Source organism: Crinia signifera, chromosome 1 (genome assembly GCF_055691185.1).
Source record: "Crinia signifera chromosome 1, ASM5569118v1, whole genome shotgun sequence".
Taxonomy (NCBI): Eukaryota; Metazoa; Chordata; class Amphibia; order Anura; family Myobatrachidae; genus Crinia; species Crinia signifera.
The window spans coordinates 291,089,513-291,102,508 of NC_139217.1; the positions used below are offsets into that span (position 1 = coordinate 291,089,513).

General features: G+C 43.7%; 1 protein-coding gene across 5 annotated transcripts in view; it reads left to right on the top strand.

Moving 5' to 3' along the window:
• The first annotated feature begins 228 nt into the window (after window positions 1-228).
• FREM1 (FRAS1 related extracellular matrix 1) overlaps window positions 229-12,996 on the top strand; it is a 232,723-nt gene continuing 219,955 nt past the window's right edge. For 3 of the 5 annotated variants that reach the window (XM_083185856.1, XM_083185865.1, XM_083185875.1), the window contains exon 1: window positions 257-790. The gene's annotated coding sequence lies outside the window, so the exon portion shown is untranslated. Of the gene's footprint in view, window positions 791-12,996 lie in introns of all 5 variants that reach the window. The other 2 variants (XR_014473687.1, XM_083185893.1) reach the window with 2 other exon arrangements.

The following is a 12,996-nucleotide window of genomic DNA, read 5'->3' on the forward strand; positions in this document are numbered from 1 at the left end:
CAAAATCTCTCACGTTCTGATTCTCACACCCTATTACATTTGGCCCCTGAAGTTTGTTTGCACATGATGATTATCACTTTTGTCCTTTCGGTGCTCTGATTCCAGCAGTGCCCTTTTCTGTTCACATCACATGAATACTGTTTCAGATGGGAGTATTTGTTTGTGTTTTGTTGAATACTGTGTGTATGAGAATGTTACAACTGTCTGTCTGCCAGGAGGCCCTGTAACAGTGACGTCCTAGAAGAAACAGAACCATCCATCTGTACTCCAACTAAGTACATCTCTCATCTCTGGCTGCTCTTGCTGGATTCCTCAGAAGTGACATTGTGATAACCTTGGAGTTTAGATCGTTCTATGTGATGGGAAATCTCTGCAGCATGAAAATCTAGAACACCGAGTTTCCAACTCCATTCACATCAGTGTGGGAGTGGGATTTCCAGCTGTGTCATCTGGGGAGGGGGAATAAGGATTGCAGTTGACAGGACCTGATACATCCCAGATCCCATTAACAAGTGCTCTGTGGGGTCCCAGCCGACCGGTGCAGGAGGAGGCAGGATCGGTGGCTTGCTGCCAAACACTGCTCTTGTACAAACATTCTAAAATATTTTTTTTTTATAAGTGCTGTTATCGCACTAATCCCCCAGATTTCGCTTTTCTGGACATTTGCAACTACTTTGCTGCCACTTGCCCAGAATACCAAGGTGCAATCCCGGAGACAAGCGCTGGAGCACAGAGCTGGGCACAGGGACTTTCCGCAGGATGTTCTAATTGCCTACAAGGGAAACGATTTGTGAGTATTAATTTTAGAAGTTACATTGTATGCGTCTACATTTACTTACTGTGTAATAGTCTATCGTGAAGTAGGCTCACATGTATGCTTAGTATAACATTATGTGATACTATATATTAGTAAATACTGTATGGGGTGTTATTTGGTAGCTTAAGCTGTTTGTAATCTTCTTGTGCTGTTTGATGTTAAGTGATATGTAAATTGAGGTAGTGCTTATTGTGTAAATGAGAAATTGTCTTCAATCTACTGTACATTGTTATATTAGTGTTTATTTGGTTTTTGCATACTAAAACTATATTCTAGAAACATACAGGTTCTATTGTAATATAGATAAGAGACATGTTTTTAACTTTGGAAACAGTTTCAGCCACTTCTGTTGGAACTTGTGCACAACTGTTGCACTCACTGATTAGCCAGACAACCCTGATGTTCCCTGCATTTTGTTTTTGCTCATTGTGCAAGACTATTTGGTATAGTAAAATCATTTATTGAACCTCGAAGCAAACGCTAGTCTGCTACCTTCTGTGTTTGTGCATGTGTGATAAAGAGATGTAGTTTCACTCTCTGCCTGCAAATAGCAGTGTTTCGTAGACTCTGGGACACTAGACATATTTATAGATGATTGTTTATGGCTATTGTTGGGATAGATTAACATACACACAGTGTTATTTTCAACTTTTTATATCAAGGGGGTATGCAATTACCCAGGATCATTGATCACAGACAATTTCTTTGCTGGGAGCTATCCTATTAGCCACAGGCAAAACAAAATCACTGATGAGCGCTAACACTTTGGGGATACTGATTTTTTTTTATTACACAATAAGTTTTCGGTACTTGTTTCCTAGCACGGCGCCCACATTTTCTATGTACGGTACCATACAGATATTGCATGGCATGGCGCGTTATAGTGACATTCAATGCGTGCGATGCGATTTCAGTACTGTTCACGTTCCCGCTCACTGACATTCCCGCCCCCTGTTGGATTCTCTCAGAAATCACTCTAATGTGATTTTCTGTGACTAGTGGATGCAGCATTCAGAGCTCCTTCTGTTTTATTGATATACTATATTAAATCTATTGATATGGCAGCATCATTGAATATATTCACGTTGCCTCAGTCCGAGGAGGAGGCGATTACGTTATTTCAGGACGGTGGACTTCTCCCAGTCGTGCAGAATTGCGCAAACGGCCACACAATGCACCTTGCAGTTAAGGAGGCAATGTGTCGTGCCGCATGAAGGCGTGCTGACTTAAGGTCAGCTTGCGAGCGGCACAATGGTTCCCTGGCTGCTTACCATTTCTCACATTGGTACGGTTCCATCTGAGGGGATGCAGAAAGGTCGAAGGACGCGTTCCGCTGCGCTCGCCACACTTCGGGGTGGCGTTGATACTGGGGTTGACGGTAAAAAATTTCATAGGTGCAGGTGCTTACAATTGTAAGCACCCATCACATCTCATACAATGCACACATCACATCTCGTGGCATGGGTGCTTGTACAATGAAATATCGCAACGCATTTGGTGCCATGCGATCCCATGCAATATTTAATTGTATAAGCACTCCTGTGCACTTTATATGGACATTGCATCGCACGCATCGCACAGCACTATACACGCTACGCGATGTGATGCGATTTTCCTACGCAGAATAGCCCACTAAGCTATTTGCTTAGTGGGCACCATGCTAGGAAACAAGTACCAAGTTTTTAACAGGATACCACAGTAAAAAAAAATATTGGTAGAACATTAGGAAAAATTTGCTCTTGATGATTCATTGCATGTATTTGAAAAGCCTTTTCTGAGCGATATTGTTCATAATATTGCCTAGTGCGTATGGGGCTTAAGGCCCTATATACGGATGTCTGGCGGACAGGATGCTGGTGGACAGAAGACCAGCAGTGGCATCTCCATACACAGAGGGCCTCATTCTGGTTGACTCACAAAGCTGAAAATCATTGAAATTCTGGCTGCCGCCTGCACACCCCCCCCCCCCCCCCCTGCACACCGAGTTCCCCATGCAAATTGTTGTTTTGCATATACATCCATTTGCAGCCTTGCTTGCAGGGACAAAATCATTCGATGGTTGACAACCATCAAATAATTTTGCAAGTGGTCGCAGACCCAAGACACCTCTGTGGTGTCTTGGATCTGCCGGGCACTGTACGGGAAGTGGGTGGGCAACTGACACCCGCTGACATCAGCTGCCCTCCCCCTGCACCCATGTCACAGACGCATTAGCATGGGAACACAAATGCTGGGAACACCCATGAAAGACTGGGCATTCCCATGGGTGCGATCCTTTACCGCTGCCTGCACGGCTAAGTGTGAAAGGGATGTTGAACAAGCAGTTTGCCGCGCCCACTCGCACCAAGCGGCTGCACATGTGCATAAATGTATATGGGCAGTCGCTCACCATTGCATGAACACACAGGGGAGCTTGATGACCTGAATAAGGTCCAGAATACAGACAGGGGTCCAGTAAGCATACTTACCTTCTCCCTGTGCCCCCGAAACCTAACCCTCACTCCTGGCAGCCTAACCCTAAGCCTCCCTATTAGTGCCTTACCTTCCCTCCCCACAGCCTAACCTAACCGCCTTCCCCCGTGTAGCCTAACCAAGCCCCTAGTGCCCTGAGGTCTTAGCCTAACCTGGCCCAGCATGCTTACAATCAGGATGTAATCAGTCAGAATTCTGGCATCGGCATCTCCAGCAATTGTGGGATACTGGCACCAGTCTTCTGGCCATGAGTTAGAATTCCGGTGCTGGTATGTTGACTGACTGCCACCCTCTATAAATCCTTGTGTATTATCACGGCGCCCATCGCATCGCATACCACTAAAAAAGGTATGCAATGGTATGCGATGGCATGCGATTTTCGCGTCAAAACAGAAAGGAAAAATGTACAATTAAATATCGCATCGCATGCAATTTTTAATTGTACAAGCACCCTGATGGGTGCATACAATGGTAAATGCCCCCAGAATGTTAAATGCCCCCCCCCCATTGTCAACGCGACCCCCACTATGAACGCCAACCTGAAGCGTGGCGAGCGCAGTGAGCCCGCGAGAGGTGGCGGTACGCGTCCTCTGACCTTTTCATACCCCCACTATCCACGTCGGCGTTGAGTTGATTTTAGATAGTGTGGCGAGCCACCGAGCCCGAAGCGTGGTGAGTGCAGCGTAATATGAGCCCGAAGCGTGGCGATCGGAAGTGGAATACATGTGAAGTCATCTGCGTCCGCTCACCACGCTTCGGGATCAGTGGCTCGCTGTGCCCGCCACACTATCTAAAATCAACTCCACATGGAGTTGACATGGATAGTGGGGGTAGGAAAAGGTCGGAGGACACGTACCGCCGCCCCTCGCGGGCTCGATGCACTCGCCACACTTCGGGTTGGCGTTAATAGTGGAGGTGGCGTTGACAATGGGGGTGCATTTAACATTGAAAGCACCCATCAGGGTGCTTGTACAATTAAAAATCGGATTGCATCGCATGCGATTATGCTACATGCGATGTACTAAGATGAACATCTTGGGCGCCGTGATAATACACAAGTACCCCTACATATACCGCCGGTATGTTTTTTGTATATCTACCTTTTAAAAGACTTTCACTGACTGATTGGTAAGTATAGTCAAACCATTCCAGTTGCAGAGTATTAGAAAATATACATGTGTCATTTTACTGTATATAAATATATTATATATACAATGGCCAATCCCAACACCTTTCTATCACACAAGCCTGGCTGTTACAAATGCACGGAATGTGCAACCTGCAACTATATGGAGCCCGGTAACTCCTTTTCTCATCCACAGACACACCGGAAAAAGGATAGACATAAAGCAGGGCTGGGCAACACCGGCCCTCCAGATGTTGATGAACTACACATCCCAGCATGCCTTGCATCAGTTCCAGCAAGGCCACATAGCAAAACTAATGCAAAGCATCTTGGGATGCGTAGTTCATTAACATCTGGAGGGCCGGTGTTGCCCAGCCCTGGCATAAAGCATGTTCTATGCTGCACTAGCAAATTCATTGTCTACTTCATAAGATGCCCCTGTGGACTCCTCTACATTTGCAAAAATACTACTTCAAAGAGAGGATGGCTACACACAGGATGTCGATCAGGCAAGCCTTGCAAGGATGCGAACATGAGCTTCCCATTGCCAGACACTTTAAAGCATTAAAACATAGCCTGGCAGCATTATGATATAAGATATAAGACCATGTTCTGGTCAATATCAGAGGCGGTGACTGTGGTAAGAGACTACTCCATATAGAGTGCAGATGGATTCACACACTTAATACTGCATCTCCCAAAGGCCTAAATGAGATGCTTCCGTTTAGCTGCTTTCTTTGATCCTGGATTGTAACGGACTCCTTCACTGTGCTTTAATTGTGATAGTTACATGCAACCTTTTTATGACTACAGATTAAGAATTTTGGCATTTACAATCCTCTGGTTTTACCACATATGTAATTATATTGTTATATTATTAACAAGTTATCATATACACAAGTCGCCCCCCGCCGGTCTCCCTATTATCGCAGTGTCCCTGTTTCCAAGGCATAGATGCTCTCTATGAGATCTACAGTTGTATGGTCAGTCTGGTTACAATTGATTCTTCCCATTATCACCTCTATTGCTCTCCGTTAGTATGCCTACTAGCTACACTATTTACAGTACAACCATTTTTCCAAACCACATTGCCAGGTATTTAGATCATACCTTATAGAATTCACTGTCAGCATCCAAGTTCTGGACCTCTCCGCTACAGTTGGTTTCCAGTGTCACTGTTGCATGAAGGGATATTAGTTACATTTTGACGCATTGACCTAGACTTTGTTACTCAGTATGTATACATGCAATTGTGTGCTGGTCCGGTCTTTTTATTATGCTTTTCTGCACAAGCTTGTCTCTCAGTAATAATTTTTTCTTGATACTACTGTAATAATTTACTGACTCTGCTGAGCTGCATATTCTGTTACTAGTGCTGCTGCCACTGTGTACATGATTTTCATTATCTGTAATGTTCAGTTACTATTTTTGGTTTGCTCACTGTATTTACTATTAATTGGTTGCCCAGCAATGCGAGTGTGGGGCAGTCAGCATTGTGCGCCTTGGCGCCATCTTGTGACGTCACCCCCACCACGCGGTGAGCAACTTGTCTCACAATTAGTCATTTACTGTATTCACTTGTCCTGTGGAAAGTTTTAATATATAAAACTGAAGTGTTGACCTGCTTCAAGGGCTAGTCACCTCAACATTATTTGATACATAAGAAGTCTGAGTGAGTGCCGCCAACCACCCACATATATATATATATATATATAAATATATATAAACCATTGTTCACGGCGGCACTCAGGTAAGAAGACACAATAGACAGTTGCTGGATCTAAGCCAATGTTTCAAAGAGTTTATCTCTTTTTCGTCAGGGCAAACAGATGAAAATGAGATAAACACTTTGAAACGTTGGCTTAGATCCAGCAACTGTCTATTGTGTCTTCTTACCTGAGTGCCGCCGTGAACGATGGTTTATCTTGGAGTCCTTTAATATTGGATGGCAACAGGGACGTTTGACTGCTATTAGAGAGTGCCAAATCACCCTGATATATATATATATATATATATATACACACACACTACCATTCAAAAGTTTGGGGTCAATCAGACAATTTCCCAAAGCACAGAAGTAGATCAACAACAGAATGGCTTCAACAGAAGAAAATACCCCTTCTCTAGTGGTCCAGAGTCCTGACCTCAACCCAATTGAGCTGCTGTGGCATGACCTCATGAGAGTGATACATACAAGACATCCCAAGAATATTGCTGAGGTAACAAAGATTTGTAAAGACTAATGGTACAAAATTCCTCCCGACCATTGTGCAGGTCTGATATGCAACTATAGGAAACGTTTGGTGGAGGTTATTGCTGCCAAAGAAGAGTCAACCAGTTACCAAGGGCTCACATACTTTGTCCACCCTGCACTGTAAATGTCTACATGGTGTGTTCAATAAAAACATGAGAACATATAATTGTTTGTGTGGTAGTAGTGTAAGCACACTGTGATTGTCTATTGTTGTGACAGATGAAGATCAGAACACATTTTATGACCAATTTATGCAGAAATCCAGGTAATTCTAAAGGGTTCACATACTTTTTCTTGCAACTATATATATAGCAGAATTGTGATCGTCACTCCTGTTGGAAAAACATGTGATATGCCTGGGTGCCCTCCCACGTGTAGAACACGGTATACAAGAAAAGAGAGGATAGGTGGCACTTGCAGGTCTTATGTAGAATAGCTAGACAGGTATGGCGGTCTTCAAGCAATGTTTTGGTCTTTATGCTTGGGCTTGAGGATGTCAATAAAAACCAAAGACCACCGTGTTCATAAAACCTGCGAGTGGCACCTATCCTCTCTCTCTCTCTCTCTCTCTCTCTCTCTCTCTCTCTCTCTCTCTCTCTCTCTCTCTCTCTCATATATATATATATACACACTAGTAAGCCCGCTCGAAGCAAAAGCTTCAAAAGCTAGTCTGCTACCTCCTGTATTTGTGCATGTGTGAGAAAGAGATGTAGTTTCACTCTCTGCCAGCAGATGGCAGTGTTTTGGAGACTCATGTCCACTATATATATATATATATATATATATATATATATATATATATATATATATATATATATATATATATATAGAAAAAGATAAACAAAAAAGCAGGCACTCCAGGGACTTGATGCAAATGGTGTATTGAAAAAAGCAGCAAAAAGCACAGCCAACGTTTCGGGGCAACAGCGCCCCTTTATCAAGGCACAATCAAATAGTGAAAAACACAGCAATCTTTGATTGCTGTGTTTTTCACTATTTGATTGTGCCTTGATAAAGGGGCGCTGTTGCCCCGAAACGTTGGCTGTGCTTTTTGCTGCTTTTTTCAATACACCATTTGCATCAAGTCCCTGGAGTGCCTGCTTTTTTGTTTATCTTTCTCAATATTGCTTAGCCGAGCACCAGGGCTGCTGACCTAGGAGAGGAGAGTGCCAGTCCGTCGACCAACTATATATATATATATATATATATATATATATATATATATATATATGATTAAGATCTCTAGTTAAAGGCTGTAAACAGTTACTGTACCAAAGAAATAAGGGTACTTATGTAGTATCTGGGCTGCCGATTTTTTGATTGTATGCCTTAAGTTAAGGCATACAATCAGATGCGATGCGATGCGATATCGCATCGCATCGCATACGACCATGCGATGCGATGCGATGCGATGACCCGATTTTTCCATAGGATTCAATGTTAAAATGGACTGAGTCCATTTTAACATGGAATTCAATGGGAAAAAGGGGTCCTTTTCATACCCCTACTATCCAAGTGGGCATGGAGTTGGATATAAACCTGTGGCGAGCGTAGCGAGCCACCGAGCCCGAAGCGTGGCGAGCGAAGCGAGCCCCGCGAGGGGACGGTATTCTGTGTCCCCTCGCGGGGCTCGCTACGCTCGCCACGCTTCGGCCTCGGTGGCTCGCTACGCTCGCCACAGGTTTATATCCAACTCCATGCCCACTTGGATAGTAGGGGTATGAAAAGGACCCCTTTTCCCATTGAATTCTATGTTAAAATGGACTCAGTCCATTTTAACATTGAATCCTATGGAAAAATCGGGTCCATCGCATCGCATCGCATCGCATGCGATATGGTCGGGTGCGATGCGATGCGATGGACCCGATTTCAAAATCGGCAGCCCAGTTACTACATAAGTACCGAAATAAGTTATAAATATGTACCTAGTTCATGGTCCTACTATCTGGACATCACCAGCATAACAGATTGATGAAATGCATTGGTTTACCCTTGTGACAATTGCAGAGGCAGATAAGTATACTCTTATTTTTAATATACTTAACCATTTTGTACAGTAGGAGCTTGAACATATGGACAATTATAATATACTTACCAGGTATCTTTATGGAGAAACCGATTTAGCAGTGAATATAACAGCTTAGCAAGAAACACCCAGAGACAGCGCATTTAGGTTTTAATCACAACGGGGGGAATTTAATAGGATGAGAGATTCAGAAAGTTTGAGCTTATTTATTATTATGTGTCCTTATTTTAAGTGTATTTCCTTGCAATACTTCAGGAATAGTGGATATATTCCCATACTCAAACTGCACAACGTTGGTAGTACCCTGGGGTTGCATGAGACTTTGCCTTTTCACCTTGGTTTATTCTTTTTGATTGTTTCCCTCACCCAAAGAGCCTTATTCAGATCTGAGCTCAGTACAAATTTGTTTGGAAAATGGGCAAAACCATGTGCACTGCAGGTGGGGCAAATGTAACATTTATAGAGAGAGTTAGATTTGTGTGAGGTATTTTGTTTCTGTGCAGGTTAAATACTGGCTGCATTATTTTTACACTGCAATTGAGATTTCAGTTTCAGCACACCCCACCCAAATGTAACTCTCTCTGCACACGTTACATCTGCCCCACCTGCAGTGCACATAGTTTTTCCCATTTTGAAAACAAATTTTTACTGAGCTTAGATCTGAATAAGGCCCATTGGGTGTATTTGGTTTATATAAAAAAGAAGAAATAGATAGAACACGAAAATAGTGAATATTATACCATGCAATAATGTTTGTCTTCTATTTTTTCTGTATGTTTTATGTATGTACACATGTATTTTATATATATATATGTAAGCATTCTCACTTTTTTTGATACATTAATAAAAAAAAAAAAAGTTCTCTTTCACTAAAGTCACTTTATTCATTATAAAAAACATATATTATAAAAGGGTACTTTTACTGATATTTATCAAAATTACACAATATACAGGGCCAAATGTAATAGGGTGAGAGTTTCAGAAAGTGAGAGATTTTGGGAGAGTTTTCTCATGATTTTCAAAGCAGCAATCAATTACATGGCAAAATCAACCTGGTTTTGCCATGTAATTGATTGCTGCTTTGAAAATCATGAGAAAACTCTCCCAAAATCTCTCACTTTCTGAAACTCTTACCCTATTACATTTGGACCACAGTATGTATATTCTCACTGATATGGTCCTTATAATAATATCAATCTATAGCAAGATGCTCATCATCTGCTTATCCGCTCTGCCAGTCCCTCCATTGGTTGTCTGTATTTTACTGTATTCAATATACAATAATTCTGCTTACATATAAAGCTATTAACCATACTGCACCAGTATATATCTCTTTACTTATCTCTAAATATCTCCCAACTCGACCACTCCGCTCCCACCCTATGGAATGCCATTTCATGCACAATGAGACTCTCTACTAGCCTCCAAACTTTCATGCGTTCCCTGAAATCTCACCTCTTCAGGCAAGCCTATCATAACATAGGCCCTTATTTTGATTCGTGCGGTACGGCCCGCGTGCGGCCGTACCGCCGATGTTTTTCTTCTGCACATGCGCAGAGGTCAATCTGCGCATGTGCAGCCCCCTTCGCCGCAGACGGATTTCGTCCGCCGCAAAGGGGGCGTATAGGGGCGTGAGGGGCTTCATCCCCTCATTTCCCTATGTGTACGCCCCGCGTTTCATGGGCGTTCCCATGCAAACGCGGGGCGTACGCATGGTAATGAGGGCATGACGCCACTCATGGGGGCGGAAAGCTGACGTCGGCGGATGTCAGCTTTCAGCCCCCATACAAGCTACCACACGGACGATTGTCCGTGTGGTCTCAGCTTGCGGGAGCTGCCGCGGCGTGCGGCCCTGCCTTCGATGGTCGTCGACCATCGAATGCAGGGGGCAGCTCCCACCATGGTGGAGGCGTACGCCTCCACCATTTTCGTGCGGATCGCCAGCCGTCCGTGTACGGACGGCCGTGGCGATCCGTAGTGTGGGCGGGGATACGTCTGGTGCGGTCGGAGCCGCATATGCGGCTCGACCGCACCAACCAGAATAAGGGCCATAACCCTCTGAAGCACTTGTATTATATAGCTTTTCTTCTGGACATGCAACTTGGTGGGACTGCTAGACTATTACTGGTACCTGTCCTTGTGTTTCCCTCCTATGTCCCTATAGATTGTAAGCTTGCAGCAGGGCCCTCTTACCTACCCTATCATTGTCTAGAATTGTAAAGCTCAATGGAATTTTCAGCGCTATATAAGAAACTGTAAATAAATAAATAAATATAGACCTGGAGGACAAAAGAAGGGAAATCTTTTTAAAATCATGAAAAAGGATGCACTAACAAAATAATGTGGTAAAAACCCAGTCATTGGGGTTTTTACCGCATTTTTTAATGCACTAAAGCACACACGCCAGGGTAACGCTGCTGGGGATATCGCCAGAAAAAGATCGCTACACCCTATAGAAGCCTATGAGCTTCTTTTCCGCAGCGCTGTCTGAGGCATTATGTGCCCATGCCCCTTGATCATGAAACCACACCCCTACATATTTAGCGTGCCTATTATAAGCATGGCGGGGGGGGGGGGGCACCAATTACCTTTCTGGCACAGGGTGACGAAATGTCTAGTTACGGCACTGTATTACTGCATCATCATGGTGCAGTACTGGTCCTGTCCCCCAGTACTGTATCTAATGATGGTAATCACAGCATTGTATAGACAGAACACAATGACCTAATTATGCCTCCTACATCACCCACCGGAATGTACGGATTACTGGCTGCTGGAGGGAACAGCTGAAATATCAGCAACTATGGTGCCACTAGGAATTGTGGGGCCTGAGACTGACAAAATAGGCAGGGCCCCCATAGTGTTTCCCATGGGAATTGGAGGAAGCAAGAGAAGAAAGAAAAAGAAAGGACCGCAATGGTAGAGATAAACAGAAGGAATAGGCAGGAGACAGAAAGGGGGAGTGAGAGGAGGAATACTGGAATATAAGAGAGAGAGGATGAATATGGTTAGACGGGAGATAGGAAAAATAGTGGGAGAATGGGAGAGAGGAGGAATAGTGGGAGACAGGAGATAGAGGATGACAGGGTTGGCATCGGAAATTGTGGGGTCCAATACTGACCCCAGTGGATGCAAAGATATAGCCTGATGCCCTGATGCCCAATGTAAACAAGTATTATGATGCCCTTCCAATAGTTTTAATGTGCTCCACATGCCCCTAAACACAGACATATAAGTATTAAATGTAAAAAGATTAGACCTGATCGCACGGCTGCAAATTCGTAGCCCAGGCGATTTTTTATGTGTACAGATCGTAGCGCACATGCGCAAGGCCGTCCTGTGATACTTTTTTCATTGCTGGCCTTTGGCAAGTTGATTTAGAGCAAGCCAGTGTTTGGGGGGTGATAACATAGGTGTTCCCAGGCGTTTAGTGGGAGGGTGTGTGAGCGGCTCTGCTAACAATTCACAGGCTTGCCCAGGTGGGATTTCCCTCTGGCAGAGTGGCGTTTACCTGATCGCAGGCCTCTGAAAATTAGCAGCTGTGTTATCAGGTCTGAATTAGACCGATAGTCCCAAAAGGAGACGGGTCTCCCGTACCCCTGTGGTTCAGTCCAACCTTAGTTATAGTGAGTCTTGTGGTGACTGGCACAAACCCACCATGGATGCAAATTTGTGGCGACCAACAAGCACGAGCATCCGGATCGCCACAATGATGAGCGTGGCTACATCTGTAGCTATTGGCTGAGTTTGTGAGCTCAAGGGGAGGGATGACGCAAGAAGAGGGTCCTGCTTGCAAACAGTGCAGGTATTATCATGATATAAAAGGATTAATGATGTAGAAGGGAAACAATGGATTAGGAAGAGCTCTGCTACACTGGATTTTTCTATTAGTATATAAAGGTGTATATAGTAAACTGCCCACAGATTATATATACAGTTATTTATGGTAAACTGTTAGAATGTTTCATTCAAACTGGTACTGTACACAGGTAAATGTGCTGTAATCCACAATAAACAATGATATGTTTGCTTTTATTTTTATTGGTTGTCATGGATTACAAAGCTACAAAACAATTGGTCGTGCTTACAATTGGCCGGCCCCCCTCTCCATGTGACTGAAAAATGCTTTACATAAACAAGGCTAGTGGCATGCATCTGTTGGGGCACTCAATCACCCAAGTGCTGCCCATATGGTGTACTGTACGTCAGTTTTCATAAGATTACCAAAGTAAGTTTTGAGTTTAGAACGTACAAGTCATTCATTTTGCAATGTTTGCTTTTCCTAATTAAGGTTCCGGATT